Source organism: Balaenoptera physalus (assembly GCF_965194825.1).
Source record: "Balaenoptera physalus genome assembly, chromosome: 16".
Taxonomy (NCBI): Eukaryota; Metazoa; Chordata; class Mammalia; order Artiodactyla; family Balaenopteridae; genus Balaenoptera; species Balaenoptera physalus.
Window position 1 is genome coordinate 86947265 of NC_138898.1, and position 17713 is coordinate 86964977.

At 39.8% G+C, this 17713-nt stretch overlaps 2 protein-coding genes across 6 annotated transcripts in view; both read left to right on the forward strand.

Moving 5' to 3' along the window:
• KPNA7 (karyopherin subunit alpha 7) overlaps window positions 1-17713 on the forward strand; it is a 128066-nt gene that overhangs the window by 62795 nt on the left and 47558 nt on the right. The gene's annotated exons all lie outside the window — the stretch shown is intronic.
• SMURF1 (SMAD specific E3 ubiquitin protein ligase 1) overlaps window positions 1-17713 on the forward strand; it is a 101715-nt gene that overhangs the window by 2115 nt on the left and 81887 nt on the right. The gene's annotated exons all lie outside the window — the stretch shown is intronic.

Sequence of the window (17713 nt, forward strand, 5' to 3'; positions counted from 1 at the left end):
TTCTTATTTTAATGGTTACATAAAAGCCACGTTTTTGACTTTGTAATGCTTGTAAAACTTTAATTACTGACAACTTTCATTTGGTTCTCATTTACAGTGTAATCTATAATTGACATCAGATTGGTTTCAGTTTTCTTGTTAAAAGCAGAAGTAACTGATTTTGTGAGTTGGGGTAGAAATGTGATTAATGCTTTAGAAGGGCTAGGTTTTAATTACAACGTTTGTGTCAGGTGTATTTATATATTAATCAAGCCTAGTTGGCAGGTCTGAATGTGAGCCTTTTCCTCCTGGAGTGGAGGTTTTGTCCTTCCTCCCAAATTATTTTTGGACTCAGAAATTTAGATGTCATAGATGCAGAAATGCTTTAAAGAGTTTTTGGATGGTGTTTGCTATCGCAGGATCAGGTGATGAGTGTTCTTTCCAGAACGCCTTTTCCCTTTCCCCCAGCTGATGTAATTCATGATCTGAGGGGTTTTGTGAGTGTGGTCCTCCCTGCAGCGAGGTTGAGAATTTAGCGTTGATTGCAGACACACTTGATGCCAGTTGTCTGATGAACATTAATTTACGTGGAAACGTCAGAACTAGATATTTTGTTGGCGGTAGAACAGGTTTTGGCTTCATCTTTGAGCTTGTCGGGGGGAGTTTGAAATCTCTGCACTTCTGGCATCTTGGGAAGCCATCTTTCAAGAGGTGTGTACTTTTGTTACAGGTTTCAGAGTTTATTTACCTGTGTGATATTTGAAAAAATGATTTTTTAAAACGAGGGCTGTTCTAACCAGTCAGCAAATACCACACAGGGCACAGTTCAATGGAAAGTATGAAGACATTGGATTATAAAAGAGTATTTAGAACTTTGGTGTCCACAGTTGTATTAGGTGGTTGGTGGGTTTAGAATTAGGAGACTTGATTCTGGTAAGATCAGCCATTAACTGCATGATATAGAACAAATTAACCTTTCTGGGTTCTCAGTTTCCTAATATATAAAATGAAATTTCAACTCCATTATAACGTTCTTTCCTTCTCGAAGATATGTCAATTTATCTGCCTATTTATTCCAAATTACCGTTTGCTTATGCTTGCTTTTGTTAAGTCTCAGTCCTGATATTCAGAATTTGTGCTAAAACACAGCCCTCCTGTTTGATTTATGTCAAGCATTACTTTTGTGTATTGGTTACATTTATGATTTCTTTTTTTCCCCTTCCTCTGGAACCCTTTTTGTTTTTGAAAACTATTGGGTCGTATGTTGCACTGCTTTGGAAAGCTGGCCTAAACTAGTAGAAGAATGTGTGAGTCTTTATATTGAAATGACTATGATTTTAATGAATGTCTTTGTGGTATTTTAACAGGAAAATCATTTTTAAATGGTTTCAGTAGGTTTGGAGCATAATATGTACAAAATCAAGTGATCTTGGTTGAAGAGCATTATCTTGCAGACATTGTAGAGTCCCCTGGCAAATCAAACACTTTGGAAACATTTTTATTTTAAATTCAAGCAGGATTTGCAAAAACTTTGTTCTTACATGGTACGCAAATGAATCCCAGATACGTTATTTAGGTCACTTTGGTAAAAGAATGGAATTTTGAGCTCAGGGTTCCACAGTGCTCTTCAAACAAATTAAATTTTATTCCAATGTTAACCAGTTAGTTGGAATACCAAATGCCTAAACTTTTTCTTTGGTGCTTTTATGCCTTGAAATACTCTCAGATCTCCTTGTGTTTTTATATTTTTTGGAGTGTGACTGTATATCGGGAAGGGAGAAAAATTCTAATTCCAAGTAGAGAAGGGGAAACCTTCTTGATAGCCTATGGAAATGGAAACTATTTTTAGAGTTATAGCACATGTAATGTAAGGCTGACTTTTTTTTGGCATTCAGATGATGCAGCTTGGAGAGAAGTAGTTTGTAGTCATAGCTGCTTCTGACATTAATTGATCAATCACAGGTGACCTAATTGATTTGAAATAGGTTTTTCTTAAGAAAGATGAAGAAATCTGTGCAGATGTTGCCTGTGTCAATTTGTACCTGACTTATGTAAGGCGGGCAGAACTCTTGTTTTAACAACTGGAACTGTGATAAGAAGAAATAAGTCATCACTGTTTACCCAACATTCACCCTCCACCTGAGTTTGCCTAACATTTTCCTTAGAGTCTGCCTCAAGCTCATGAAGGTGCAGTCAAGGTACTTCTTTGAGCCGAATCATCTAAGGATGTGGGATGGGCTAGATCAAATGCTACTGCAAAACTTATACTGCAGTTATACTTTAAAAGCAATAACCCTCTGCCAAGTACACGTTCTGGTGTTGATTTTTTGGGGAAAATATTTATTTGGCTGCTTGGGGTCTTAGTGGCAGCACACGCGGAATCGAGCACGGAGTCTTAACCACTGGACCACCAGGGAAGTCCCTCTCATGTTGATTTTGTGATTTGGTCACATCTGTGCTGTCTTAAGAAAAACCTTCCTCCACCCCCCCCCCTCCGCCGCCCTCAAATCCATTAAAAAAGAATCTTCTTGACCCACCTAACTGGCTTGAGAAATGAACTATTTCGTATGCTCTATCTCTCTGTATTTTTATAGTAGTTGTGATTTATCAAACTAGCATTTTTTATTTCAATCCTATTTCTTTGTCAGTTCAAAAACTCCTATTTTTGCAAACATGAAAGTTGTGTCTGAACTTCAGGTTTTTTCTTCTCTTCTGCAGACTTTCCTTTTCTGTTTGGTCACATTGGCCGGTTCTAATGTGGAACATTGGGTGACGGGGAGGGTCCTGGGGCCTGAGTCACTTGTGAAGAAGTATTTCCTCCTGAATTAAAAAAAAGAAAGACTGACCCATAATATTTCAACATCAGCTCACTGATCCAGTTCACTAGCCTGGCTGCTCGGTAACATGTTTGTGGGCACTGGTTAAAAGTTAAAATAGCTGAATCGTGCATTTTATTGAGTACTCAGAGCAAAAAGGAAGTTCAAAAAACCTTCTGAAATGGATGAAATAATTTGGTGTCTGTGCCATGCTCTGATTTTTTGGGTGAGAAACCCTAACTTTTAGGGTTCTCACTTAAATCAATTTTTTGTTATTTCAAAACCCTTTCAGTGGCTAAATGCTTTTAAACAAAGAGTTAGTAAAAAATACACGGGTTTGTTATGTTTGTTTTTTGTTTTTTTGTCACCGAACAACTCAAATGACTAGTTTGCTTGTTGTTTTGTAAGTGAATTTTATTGAGAGAAAGCCCCTCACTTAAATTGGCTAGTTGTCCGCCGCATCTAGCTGCCCAAAGTCCCTAAGGCCATTCTAGTTGAGAGCTGTCGAGCTCTCTCGAAAAAAACCAAAAGCTCATAACCCTGTGAATCAGACATATCTTCTTTTTAAAATAAATGTTAGAATTCCTGTTGTGTCTACAGATGAAATCGAGTCCATTTAGATACTTAAACTAAGTGAAATGTTGTTTCCATATTTCTAGATTAAAGGGAAAAAATCCTCTTATTGTCTTAAAACAAGGCTTAAATAATGTACAATCAGTGCGTCTGGTGATGGCCCCACTCTGTAATTCCAGCTGTGTTCACCTCCATTGCAGCTGAAAGGAATTCTAATTGGCTGAGGAATGTCGGCAGCATCATGTATCACGGAGAACGGACCTATTATGCTGGCTGCTGGGTGATGCATTTCAGATGTTTTAGGCTCCTGAGTCCAACTTGGAGGTTGCTTACAGGGAGTCTGGAAGAGAATGTTGTGAAGCTGTAGCGGGGGTGAGGGGGTTGTAGAAGGCAATCTGCTTTCTTCTTTGTACATTGGGCATCTGCTCAATTCTCTAAAGGCCTTGGTGCTTTCTTGTGGCTTAACCACCGGATTGGGACTCAGAAGGTCTGATTTTATTTCTAACTCCCAAAAGCGCCACAGTGAAGAAAGGGGGTGGGTGGAGTTATAACCTATTTGTGACTCAGTCTTCCTATCTGTAATGGGAGGTACCTGCCTTTTTATATCAGGCGAGGACTTGATACGGATTAAATATTTTGATGAGTAGTTTTGAATTATTTCTAGAGTAGACAGTGTAAATCCAAAGTCATAGATTCCTGTTATTTCTTACTCCTAAATGATCATGTAAGTGCTAAAGCTAGTGATGTATTTGACACTGAAGAAAATCAATGGAATCTATTGATAAACATGGAAAAATAATACTCAGGAATGAACTGTTAAATTCTCTATGCATTCAGAAAGTTCCTTAGAGAAGTAGTGTCACGAGCCAAAGCCAGCATCATTTTTAATTGTGAAAACTTGGAAGCATTCCCGTTAAAATCAGGAGCAACACAGGGATATACACTGTTACAATTGTTATGAACTAGAGATAGACATCAGAAAGCAAAATTCCTATTATTTGCAGGCAGTATGATTTTATATCTTTTAAAATCCAAAAGCAGCAGCTGAAAAACTGTTATAAACCATAAAAAAACTTTAGTAGTTGGATAGAGATTTTCTCCATGGAAAAATAAAATGGATAAAAATCGATAGCCAAAGACAAACTAGGAAAAACAATTTGTAATCTATATATTATGAAAGTCAAGCTTGTTTAATATGTAAAGAGCTTTCACAATCAGTTAGAAAAAGGCCAATAACCTATTTGGCAAAGGATGTGGACAATTCACAGAAAAGAATGAAAATGGATTTCAAGCATGTGAAAAGACACTCAGCCCTATTCACTCCAAACAAAATACCAGTTAAAACTAAGGGTGAGGGACTTCCCTGGTGGCGCAGTGGTTAAGAATCCGCCTGCCAGTGAAGGGGACACAGGTTCGAGCCCTGGTCCGGGAAGATCCCACATGCCGCGGAGCAACTAAGCCCGTGCACCTAGAGCCCATGCTCCGCAACAAGAGAAGCTACCGCAATGAGAAGCCCCTGCACCGCAACTAGAGAAAAGCCTGCTTGCAGCAGCGAAGACCCGACACAGCCAAAAAAACCCCAAACAAGAAACAAAAAACTAAGGGTGAAACAGTTTGTCATCTAGCAGATTGGCAGAGACTAGAGTTTGAAAATATGTCATGATGACAAAGGTGTGGAAAAGCAGAAACTTTTACACTGTTGGTTGAGAATATAAATTGGCACAATATGGTAAGAAGGGCAGTCTGGTATCAGATAATAAATGTATACATCTTTTGATCTGACAATTCTGCCCTTAGGAATTTTTCTTACAGATATAGTCATACATTTATGTAAAGGCTTATGTGCAAAGTCATTGTAGCACTGTTTGAAATTGTAAAAGACCGAAAACAAATATGCGTTAATAGAGAACTAGTTAAATCAATTATGGTATATCCCCAGGGAGGCGTAGCTGTTTAAAAGAATAAGATAGTGCTTTGTATTCTGATATGGAATATTCTCCAAGGTATGTTATTGAGTGGGGGAAAAGCATGATTCAGAAGAGTGGAAATTGTACATACTATTTGAGTAATAAAACAAAATAAAGATAAAAGGGAAATTTATAGATCTATCTGCATAGATATTACTGGAAGGATTCTGTCGAAATATTGATTGTGATTTCCTCTGGGGAGGAAAACTGGGGTTGAGGGTCCAGATGAGAGAGAGAGACTTGGTTTTATTGTATTCCTTTTACTATTTCATCTCCCCTCCTGCCCCCTTTCTCCCACCCACCCCTTGAGCATGTATTGCTTTTCAACAATTAAAAATGTTAAAAACAAACAAAAAAAGAATCTACAACTCTTAAGAAGAAAAGAGTTTCTTAGAGCAACTAGTAGATTAATTGCTGATTGTAATTGTTTTCAAATATAGGTGTTCTGAAAATGCAAATTGTGCCAACTGTATTTTAAAGGGCTAAAATAGCATCTAAGGGTATATATCCATGTTTATATGTATTTCCTCACTAGAGAGTAAAATACATTGCATACATTGCAGGTCTGAACAGACATTTTCCCAGAGAATATGTTCATTCTGATACTGAGAATACTCCCCCAAAACAAATGCCCTTGTTCTAGCATATTAAAAACTTATTCCAGCCTGAATGATCCTTTCCAGATTCAGGAATCTAATCCTACTTAGACCTACTTTTTATAGAGAGCCTCTTGAAAGACTGGGGTCTTGATTCTGAATAATAGTGCTGGTTTATATCATTTATTTGGAATGTCACTTGGGGTTATCTCCGACCTGTTTTTGTAAAATAACCTCCTCCCTAAAGTGGGATAAAAATGTTAACTTGCATAAGCCAGCAATAATAATTTGGTATATTTCCCAAGTATTTATAATCAATAGGTTTATTTTGAACTTTTAAAAAGGCCTGTTTGTTAATTTTAGTGGTGCCTAAAAAAGAAATATTGATATCTGACTCTGTAGAAGTAGACAAAGTTACAGCCACATGTAATTTGTTGCCTTTTTATTCTCTTAGATCTTTGGGATCAAAATCTTAGTTTTACTGTATTGTATTTCTACATATATTACCTACAAATCATAGGTCTGATGATTGCTTGATGGGTGTTCGTACGTATGAGTAGTAGTAATGCCTTATATTGTACGGTGTTTCATAGTTTCCAGAGAGTTCTCATAAACATTTCCTCACCTGAGACAAGATACAAGCCAGCCTCAAAAAGTTTTTGTTTTTTTTTTTTTGGTTTGTTGCTTTTTAAATGTGTTTTTGTTTCTAGGTTAAAAAAATAGCATGCAATTTGTTTTAGTCTTTAAAAACACATTTTACAGGAGAGAAAGGATAGTTTCTCTTGTCCTAAATGGATAATCATTTCACGGGCCGATACAAAAATTCTCAGAAGCACGCTTAATCCAACTATAATAAATTCGTATGCTTTACAATAATCAATACTCATGTGCAGAAGGCCTGCATGTACTTATGGGATGTTGATTTAACTCTTGTTAGTCTTTCCTGAGGATAATCCACACTCACAAAATTAGACAAGTTTTTTTTGGGGGTGCGGTAAGGTAGCATTTTTTTCTCCACAATTATTTGAGGTTGGAAACATGACATTCTTCTTCTCCCCCAAACATGCCTAGTAGACTAAGCTTAACGTGTCCAAAACAGTCTTCTTGATCTCCTCTCCCCAGAAACCTTTCTCTCTAACGGTCATCCCCACTTCATTAAATCTACCCAGTTGCCCAAACCAAAAAACGACCCTCATTGTCATTCTTCATATCTAATTTATCCTCAAGTCCTCTCATTTCTGTCACCACAGTTTATCTGGAATGTGTCTCCTCTGGAATGTGTCTCCCCTTCATGTCCATTGCCCTCATCCTAGTTCCAGCTGCCACCATCATCAACTCTTGCTTGGACAGCTGCTGCTTGCCCTTTTTTATTCCAGTGTTACTTGTAACCAAAACCATCCAGCTGCAGTATTAGTTATTTCTCTATTTCAACGATGTTAACTAATTTATGACAAAAGTCCTTGCTTGGGGAAATCCTCAAGTGGAGACAGAAAGAGACTGGCTGACATTGCCCTTGCTCCCAGCCAGTGTGGCTCCTTCACTCCTGCTTCTATGTTCACTGCCTCCGGCTTCAGCTCCAGGAGCCTTGGTGAGGATGTCCAGTTGTCTCTGTCAGGGTTACATGGAGCGTCTCTTGGTCTGATGATTGAGGGATGGCCAGTGACAAGTTGAATTGTGTACAATGGTGGAGCGGGATCAGGAAACCCGATTGAAGACTACGATTTGAAAGAGTGAAGAATGGGAAACATATAGTCTCTGTGGTCCAGAGCACACGTTACCTTCTCCTGTACAAGAAAAGCATGTTGGCTGCCTCTGGATAACTCACAATTTGATCTCCCCCCGCAGTCATTCCCCAGATGCTCTGACCCTAGTCTGGCCCATCGTTGTGATGTCTTCAACCATTCGGCCGTTCAGACCAAAAACTTCGGTGTCCTCCTTGGTTTTCTTCTCTCTCATCCTCTAGAAGTTGTCAGCTCTGCCTCATGTACCATCTCCTGCATCTTTCTACTTCTCTCCATCTTCACTTTTACCGCCCTAGTCCGAGGCATTGTCACCTCTCGTTGGATGCTTGCAATAGTCTTCCAAATGGTCTCCCTGCTTCTGTATATTGAAATATCATATACATACAGAAAAAGGCAGTGTACGGTTTGTTGATATTTTATAAGCTGAACACACTTGTGTAACTATATCTTAGATCAGCGGTTCTCAACTGCGGAGTAATTTGGTCCACCAAGGGACTTTTGGCAATGTCTAGAGACATTTTTGGTCATTACTACTTTGTGGGTGTTACTAGCACGTAGTGGATAAAGGCCAGGAATGCTGCCAAACATCCTACAATGCACCAAACAGACCCCCACAGCAAAGAATTATCCAGTCCAAAATGTCAGTAGTGCTGGAGAAACTCTGATCTAGATCAAGAAATAGAATATTCCCAGTATCTGGAATACCCACAAGCTACCTTCCCAGTTTCTACCCCCCACCCCCAAAGATAATCACTGTCGTGTTGTAACAGCCTGCTTTTGAACTTCATGTTAATGGCACCATACAGTTGGCATTCTTTTGTGACTGACCTCTTCAACATTACATTTGTGAAATTCACCCATATTATTGTGTGGTTGTACATTATTCATCCTTTTTGCGATAGAGTATTACATTATGTCAAACTAAATATAATCGATCCCTTTACCAGTTGACGGGCAATTGGGTAATTTCTAGTTTTGGCTGTTATGAATAGTGCTGCTATAAACATCTGAGTGTGTATCTTCTGGCGAGAATATATATGCATTTCTATTAGGTGTATACTTAAGAATGGATTTGCTGGGTCATATGGAGTAGGCATATGTTCAACTTTAACAAAACTGCCAAACAGTTTTCCAAAGTGGTTGTACCAATTTACATTCCCACGGGCAGTGTGTGAGAGAGTTCCAGTTGCTCCATATTGTTGCCAATCTTGGTGTTTTCTTTTTTCTTTTAACCCTTTTGGTGAGTGCAGCATAATATCACATTGTGATTCTGCTTCTGCTTTCACTTTTCTCCAATCCATATCTTAAATGGAAGCCTAAGACATCTTTTCTTTTTAACTTTTTTTTCTTTTTTCTTTCTTTTTTTTTTAGGTAAGGTAGAGCTTTGGTGTAAGCATCATAAGCTAAGGTTTTTTCCTCTCCCAAGAAACAATTTTCACACCCTTCTAGGCAATATTATCCTGTTGAGAATGAATGACCTACCCTAGTGTGTGTCAGAATCATCTGTGAGTTGGTAAATTTCAGATTGCTAGGGCCACCCTCAGCCACTAGCAAATATATGTTTATATTAAAAAATCTAGGTCTGTATTTGGATGTAATGTGAAAAAGGTAAAAAATTTTTTAGTCAGAAACCTTAAAAACTTGTTTCTATGAATAATTTCTAATTTATTACGTAGGTAATGTTTTGTCTACATACCAGGTGTCCTTCCTGAGATCTCCTGTGTAGGTTCAGACTTGTTTTCTTTGCAAATAACTAGTACTGTATTAAAATAATATTAACAGAGAATCGTATAGACTTATATATTACAAACCTAAATTCAATATTTTTGGTCCAAAAAGAAATAGATGCACACTCTTCACACAATTGCCACGTGAGTTCTATCTATTTAATCTTTTATTATCATAAACGCATTTGTTCTCCCTAAAGCCCCAAATAAAGTGACTTGCATTTTGTGAGTCAAATATTATGAGTATTATCTTAGGATTTGTTTAAATGTGATCTGGTCATGCTTTTAGCTTTCTTATTTATTTACTTACCTAAATTGAGGTATAATTGCCATATAACACTGTATCGATTTCAGGCGTACAATATAATGATTTGATATTTGTAGACACTGTGAAATGATCACCACGGTAAGTCTAGTTAACACCCATCACCTTACACAGTTACAAAAAAATTTTTTTGATGAGAACTTTTAAGATCTCCTCTCTTAGCAACTTTCAAATTTGCAAAATATTTTTAACTTTTAATTGAAGTAACTGTAGATTCACAGGAAGTCGCAAAGAAATGTACAGGGAGGTCTGTGTACCCTTTACTATGCCTCCCCCATTTTTAACATCATGCGTACCTATGGTATGATATCAAAACAAACTGACGGTCAACATTGGTACAATCCACAGGTCAGATTTCACCAATTGTATGTGCAGATTCGTATAACCACCACCGCCACAATCGAGATGCAGAACTGTGCTGTTTTGTCCTTGGTGCTCTCCCTTTAAAGGCACATCCACCCCTTCCCCATCCCTGGGACCCCTGGCAATCACTACTCTGTTCGCCATCTCAAACTCTTTTCAAAGCAGAAATTAGATCATGTCATTCCCTTCTTTAAAGTCCTCCAGTGGCTTCCTACTCAGAATAAAATCAAACTCCCTGTGTGATCCTGCCCTGGCTGCCTCTCTGGCCTCGTCTGTGTCATTTTCTCCCTTTGTTCTCTAGGCTGCAGACACCCAGCCGTAACACGTGGCAAGCTTGTTCCTGCTTTAGGGATTTTGCATGAATTATCCCTTTATTCTTCTCTTTTCTTCCTCTTCTTCTGCGTCTTCGTTGTTGTCTTTTTTAATGAAATGCTCGAATGCTCTTCCCTTGATTTTTTTTTTTTTTTCCCATGGCTGGTCCTTCTTGTCATTCAATTCCCAGTCCAAGTGTCACCTCCTCAGGAAGACCTTTCCTGACCACCCCATTGAAGTAGCTCCCTCACTGTCACAGCAGCCTTACTTCCTAACCAGCAATCATCACTTCATGATATTTTTGTTGGGTGTTGGTATAACAGCTAGCTGTCCAGTCGACCGGATTTTCTCTCTGCTCCTAGTATGTAAGTTCCATGAAGCCCGTGGCCTTGCTTACAGACGTCTTGTTTACGTCTGTGTTCCCACTGAACGTTGCTTGGTACACAGCGGTGTTCACGAACACTCGCTGGTTGAAAGAATTAATGACCTTCTTGTAGACTGGGTTCCATGGCCACATCTGAGTTGGACACTGGAGGACACCCCTCTTGGGGGCAGTGTTTGTGGGTTGCTTCTTTTTGGCCACAGAGTGAGATAGGGGCTGGGAACTGGGCAATCACAGGCTGCTGTCAGCTCAGCTTGGGAGGTCTGTGACCATATGACACCCCAAAACCTAGTCTGCTCCTGGACTTTGGGCAATTCCAGGGGTTTGAACCAAAGCCTGAAATGTTCCCAAGTCTAGAATTTGGCCCATCTTCATAACGTTTGGTTTCCTAGTTTTCTCCTTTGCTTTTCCCTCAGGGCTGTTGGAAATAAGTGGTTGGATGGAGGGACATCATGAATTTGTCCCTTGCCCATGGGATGTTTTGCAGTAACATCTCGAATGATGTTTCCCATTTTCAGGCTGAGAATACCTCACAAGGGTGTTTGGGGGATGCCTGGGGGTCAGGATTCTTTTGCCCACCCTACCCCACAGTCTTATCTCTTGCCAAGGCTACCACATCCCTCCCTCTCTTTATCCTGTTTTCTCTCTTCAAATCTCTCGGTCCCCTTGGATTACGATTTGAAGCAGAAAGGTCCTCTTTTAGCAAAGGCATATTTTCCTCCCTTTTTGTTTTGTCTCCTCAAAGATCCTTACTAAATGCTGTGAGTAGTCGGAACCTTTCCGTATCTTGCATCTTTCCTATTGAGTGCCTTAGTGCTCTTTGTAGTCTTGGTGGGCACAACAGGCCACAGGCCACAGCCTGATTGTTTCTTTTCTCAAAGATAGTTAAATGCTCAGGCTGGGTTCATGGGGTGTTCATTGAATTTTACTCTGTCTCCTTTCTTCAGCCAATTTCACATTTTTACTTCTGTCTTGTATTTATAATACCACACTTCCTGATACTGATTTTTTATTAGTTTTAAAAAACAGAATGCTTTCAGATATAAGTAGCAGAAAACCTAGCTTAAATTGCCTCAATAGAAAGAATTTCCTTCAGTAAATTAACAGCAAAGTGCAAAAGTAGTTCCAGTGGCATGGCAAGGACCTGGTTTTCCCATTTCTCAGTGCTGTGACCTCAGACCATTCTTGGCTGTCCCTTCCCCTTGTGTTCCAAAGGTAGGACGTGGCTACCAGCAGCTCCCATGGCTATTTGCTTCTGGCTTTAATTAGCAGAGATGTTAAGAGAACACTTCCCCAGTAGCTCATGCCTAGAGTAGAAGTTCTGGAGTTGAATCTTCTTGTCTGATTGGCCTAATTTGGGTCACGTGTCCATCTCTAAGCCAACCACTGGCTAGGATGATGGGAATTAGGGTCCATCTTGGAATCCAGTAATGGTGTTAAGTCTCACCCAACATATAGGACTAGGACATTTGAGGGAACAGGAAAAGAAATGCTAGGAAGGCAACCAACAAATAAGTAGACAATACCATTTAATGAACTTCTGAAAAAAAAGAATGCCCTCTTTGTAGCAGTGCGAATTAAAAGATGTATTTTTGTAGAAGTGTCAAACATTTTTGCCAGGTGTTAGGAATGGTAGCTTTATATGTGAACTTACCCCAACAAATTTCATTGTCGATTTGTATTGTAGAATGTTTCTGGTTTGTTGTATAGTATTGTTTTATTTGGGACTATTTCAATACTGATTTAAATAAAATTTAGGTACAGAGCATAGGAATACATTCTTATATCATTTCTCTAGAGATAATAGAATATTTTTAAGGAAGAAAAATACGTGTTAATTATAAATTGAATTCAGGATGTATAAAAAGAGAAAAAATTGGTTTTTATGCAAGAGTATAATTTTTCTCAGAAAGGTGATTACCAACCCTTCCTTATAGTAAAGGCTTTGATTAATAATTAATATCTGTTCTTGATATCTGGAGCTCTGTATTTTTACTCCTATATTCCTTAAAAAAAAAAAAAGTGCTTAGAAGATGCTTGGCTGGGCTTCGAACCCATGTTCCGAGGAATTGTTGGCTCTCTCAGACCCTCAAGCTCTTCCCTCTGTGGAGTCAGTGAGACCGGGTGGTTAAGAGCTGGACTGGGGCCAACCTGTGCCTTTAGACAAGTGACCTCATCTCTTAGTTTCCCCAGCTATAAAAATGGGGAAAATAATTGAAGCCACACCAGAGTATTGTGAGTATTAAATAAAATAATCCACATGCAGTGCCTGGTACACAGTGTTCAATACATGTTAGCTAATATTAACATTGTCGTATTTCGGTGACTGTAAGATGACTTTGATTGAAAGTCGCACCATTGTTTTATATACCACTAAAAAAGAAACACCAGTATTTACACTACAATATGATTCATTTGAAGATTTCAGAGATGTTAAAATATGAAGAAATGTGTCTTAGAATCAATGATATATGGTATTACGGCTGCCTCTGACTTGAAAGTCCTGGAAATTGTTTGTATACCCACAAATTAATGCCATCCGTCTTCAGTTTAAACATAACACAGTGGGATCTAAAGTTTCCTTTCCTTTTTGTTTTTGTCCTAAACATATATTGTATTTGGCCTCACATGTTGCAATACTGGCAATTTCATAATTACTAATTCATTACGTAGGTTGAATAGCGGATGCTACAAGACCCACGATAGGCTTTGCAAACTTGGGTTATTTGCTTTTCTTCAGTGATTTAGAAAGAAATTTGAGATACATTTTTGGAATCATTAATATTGGTTGACTAAACCTATTTGGAAGCTCAAGGCAGGTTAAATGATAGTGCACATTACCTTTTAGAAAAGCACAGGTTGTAGGCAGAAAGCCAGCTTAGGAAAGCGCCTCTGATACACCCAAACACATTCAGTTTAGAAAGCGTAATATTGCTGTTTGAAAGAAATGTGTGGTAGTTGATTTTCCACTAGAATATAAATGCGGACAGTATATTGTAGAACTTGAGAGACAGTCACAGACTATTTAAGTACCAACTTGGTGTAGTAAAAAGTAACTATGTAATATGCTTAGCATAAATTTAGAAGTAAAACCCGTAAGGATATCACATAACTCGATAGAGTGCTATTTCTCTTGGAAATTCTCTGGTATTTAGAGTGTTGTGAATGGGGTAGTATAAGCCTATTTGTTTTGTTTTTTTTAAGGCCTGTTTTTGATATTAAAATTGAAATGAATGATAGAAGTCTTTTCGGAGACTTGACCTGTTTACTTATTGCATTATTTATGGCTTACTTCATCAGCTGAATGTCAGCAGGATTCTACTCCTGTTGACGACAACTGAGTGAGTGGAGCAGATGTGCTGTTGCGTTACCTTGTCACAGCCCCAGAGGCAGTCCCCTGGCACATCTGGCACATGAAGTATTTAAATGTTATTTGAGGGTGTTGATCATGATTTTGGCGAAGACTGTATCTCAGTGCAGTCCATATTTTAATGCATTCTGAAACAGCAGTGTTGTTCTCTTTCGGGGAACCCAGGAGACTTTGTTTGCTGTATTTTGTATAGAATTCAGTGTAACAGTACCAAAAATAACACTTTTATTTTAGAAAAGGAGGTTTACTTTAGAAAATAAAGGGTACCTAAATTGAAATAACAGGAAAATTATTTCCAAAAGCAGACATTTGATCGGCTTCAGTACTTTTCTCATCACCTACATAGTAGTGATGTTTATATTTAGAATAGAGAGAAGCCAGTGCAAGATCTCTCAGCAAGCCTTTACTAAAGGATGTGATTATGTCAGTGTTACTCCAGGTGTTTAATTTCAGGCAGTGTGAGTCAAGGATCTGGTGTTTCTTATGTTAGAATAGATTGGACTTGATTCAGAAAGAAAAAATCCCCAAACAACCCATTAATTTGAAGTGTATAAATCACAGCCTAAAAATGATTTTAGTTAGAGTTTTAAAATAGATGACCCATGCATGTAATGTAAGAGGGCACCCATTAAAAATGCCTTTTCCTCCTCCCTGCCCCTTGCCAACCATCTTGCCTCCAGACAGGCAGCAATTATTACCATGGTATTATTAATTTCTCTAGTAGCATTCTTCCAGAGGTTTTCTGTTCCCTTTTCTCTATCTCTTCCTCTCTCTTGCTTGTTAACACAGGTGACAGCATACTATATGCACTGTTGTACACCTTGCTTCTTTCACGTCATCAGGGACCGCTCTACCTTTGGAGCTCCAGAGCTGCCTCTGTGGCAGAAACAGCGCTGCTCAATGACTGTCCTTGTGCCCTTCAACTTTTCCCAGCTGCCTGGAGGTTATGTGGCACCACGTGATTGATTCTGGCTAGTGAACCGAGAGAAGCAGTGATCTGTCTCACTCGGGGGCCGAAGCCATAAGCACCTCCAGCTCTACCATGGGGCACCCTGAACCGTGTGTGTATCATATGGGGGGAGATCCCCCATCAGCCGGGGTCCCTGAATGATTATGTGGAGCAGAGGGTCCTCTTCTGCCCTGGCCTGAGCCCCAGACCCAGCCTATGTTGGATAAAATAGTGATAGCAAGGAATAAACCTCTGTTTCTACCTCATATCAGCCTCTCCTGATGGATGTAGCCTGGTTCTTAACAGCTCTGAAATGCATAACACTTGAAGGAACCCAGTTCAGAGTATCTGATAGTTTGTTAAAGAATAAAAGGGCTTCTAATTAAAGAATCATCTTTTTAAATAAACAAATACCAGAGAAAAACATTTTACCCCAGTGTATTACTACAAAACGCAACATATCTATCTATCTCTGTAGTTTTTTTTTTTGAGGAATATATACCTATTGACATATATGAAGAAGAAATATGCATTTTATTATTTTAATGAGGCTTGATTATTTAACATTGAAGTCCATAATTTTCACATTCGAATTTGATATTGATTTTCTGGTCAGATTACTTCTAAAGGAAGATAAGCCTCAAGCCATCTATACTAGCTTTACTCATTGTTAAGCATGATGCTTAAGGATGAGAGGTGCATTGCAGAAATATAGTCATCTCTGCCAGGAACCTAACGGTACCTAGGGAAGTGAGACGTTCTCTAGAAACAGTTAAGCTCAGTAAGAAAAGTGCCAGATTGAACAGGAAGCTCCTTGTGGGCCAGAGAAGCGCAGCTGCTGGGCAGGCCCCATTTGAAGTGGCTCTGGAAAGATCTGGATGGGGAGAGGGACCATGCGGTAATAGCATGTGCAGAGACAGGTGAAATGGAGCAAGAGTGTGGCCTTTTTGAAGGTCAGACTGAAGTAAGAGATGCCAGACAGGTGGAGGGCATGGAGGACTCCGGCTGCCGTGGTAACCTGGATGGGGGTGGGGTCTGGGTAGCAGTGGTCAGATGTCAGAGAGGTTTGATCAGGAAGAGAGTTGATAAATTCTAATTTCTGAGGCCTGCTGTGTACCAGGGACTCCTGTGCGCAGAGGGCAGCACGGGGTCCAGTGAATGGACTACGTGGTGGCTGAGAGCCCGGGGTGGGGGGGAGGCCTGGGTTCCAATCCTGGCTTTGCCACTTCCTTGCTGTGGAAAGTGCTGGGAAGGGTGTGCAGGGTAAGTGCTTAGAGAACATTAGTTGTGATGCCAACTGCCGCCGCAGCTTGGGAAGGAACTTGGTAACAGTGAGAACTGTCTAATGAGGGAGTAATTAGAGGGGCCTCATTCTTTGGAGACCCCTTCACAAAGTAGTTAGTGCTGAGTTACAGTGTTTATGCAAATGCTGGATATAGTCTTTCTAGGGTGCTTGATGAGGGATCCTTCGTTGGGGCCAGGTTTAGACTACATGGTCTTCAGAGTTTTTTTTTTTTTAAATAAATTTATTTAATTAATTTATTTATTTAATTTATTTATTTATTTTACTTATTTTTGGCTGCGTTGGGTCTTCGTTGCTGCGTGCGGGCTTTCTCTAGTTGCGGCGAGTGGGGGCTACTCTTCATGCAGTGCGAGGACTTCTCATTGCGGTGGCTTCTCTTGTTGCAGAGCACGGGCTCTAGGCACACGGGCTTCAGTAGTTGTGGCTCGCGGGCTCTATAGCACAGGCTTATTAGTTGTGGAACACGAAATTAGTTGCTCCACGGCATGTGGGATCTTCCCGGACCAGGGCTCGAACCCGTGTCCCCTGCATTGGCAGGCAGATTCTTAACCACTGTGCCACCAGGGAAGCCCCTTCAGAGTTTCTTTTAACCAATGTTTATTGAATAACTACTATGTGCTAGGTTGTCTGGCAAGTAGCATAGTGGACGTTCCAAAGGGTTAGAGGCCAGAGGAAGGAAATACACACTGTTTATGCAGTCTCTGCATTGTTCCAAAGCTGACATCAGATTCCCTACTTAGCCCTAGAAAAACCTTCCCAGCCAGAGGAGATACGAAGGGGCTGTGAAGGGAGTGGAGTGTTGTAAGTTCTAAATGATGTTGGATTCCCTGGCGGTTCAGTGGTTAGGACTCGGCAGTGGGCGCTTTCACTGCCAGGGCTGGGGTTCAATCCCTGGTTCCCCCAAGCCACGCAGAACGGCCAGAAAAACAAACAAACAAACAAAAATACACTAAATGAGGTTGGGCATCCTGATAAAATGCTGTGGGCATTCAGGTGTTTGTGTAGTGGGTTTTTAAAAAAATTTGTTTGTTTTTTGGACACTGGGCCTCCTTCCATTTACAGTCAGGTACTGTTGAAAATCTTTTTGCAGGCAAAGGAGGTCAAACGTAAAGCGCACGGGAGGGAATTACACCTTGGTAGGGGGCAGACCCCGTGGAAGGTCCTGTCCTGTTTCCCTTCCCTTAGCTCTGCCCTGGATCACATAGGCTGGGGCTGGGCAACCTTCACTGCCAAAGTTTGGAATCTCTCCCAAAATATTCTAGAATGAGTGTCTGCCAAGCACTGGCTTTAAAGCATCAGTGTTGGGATG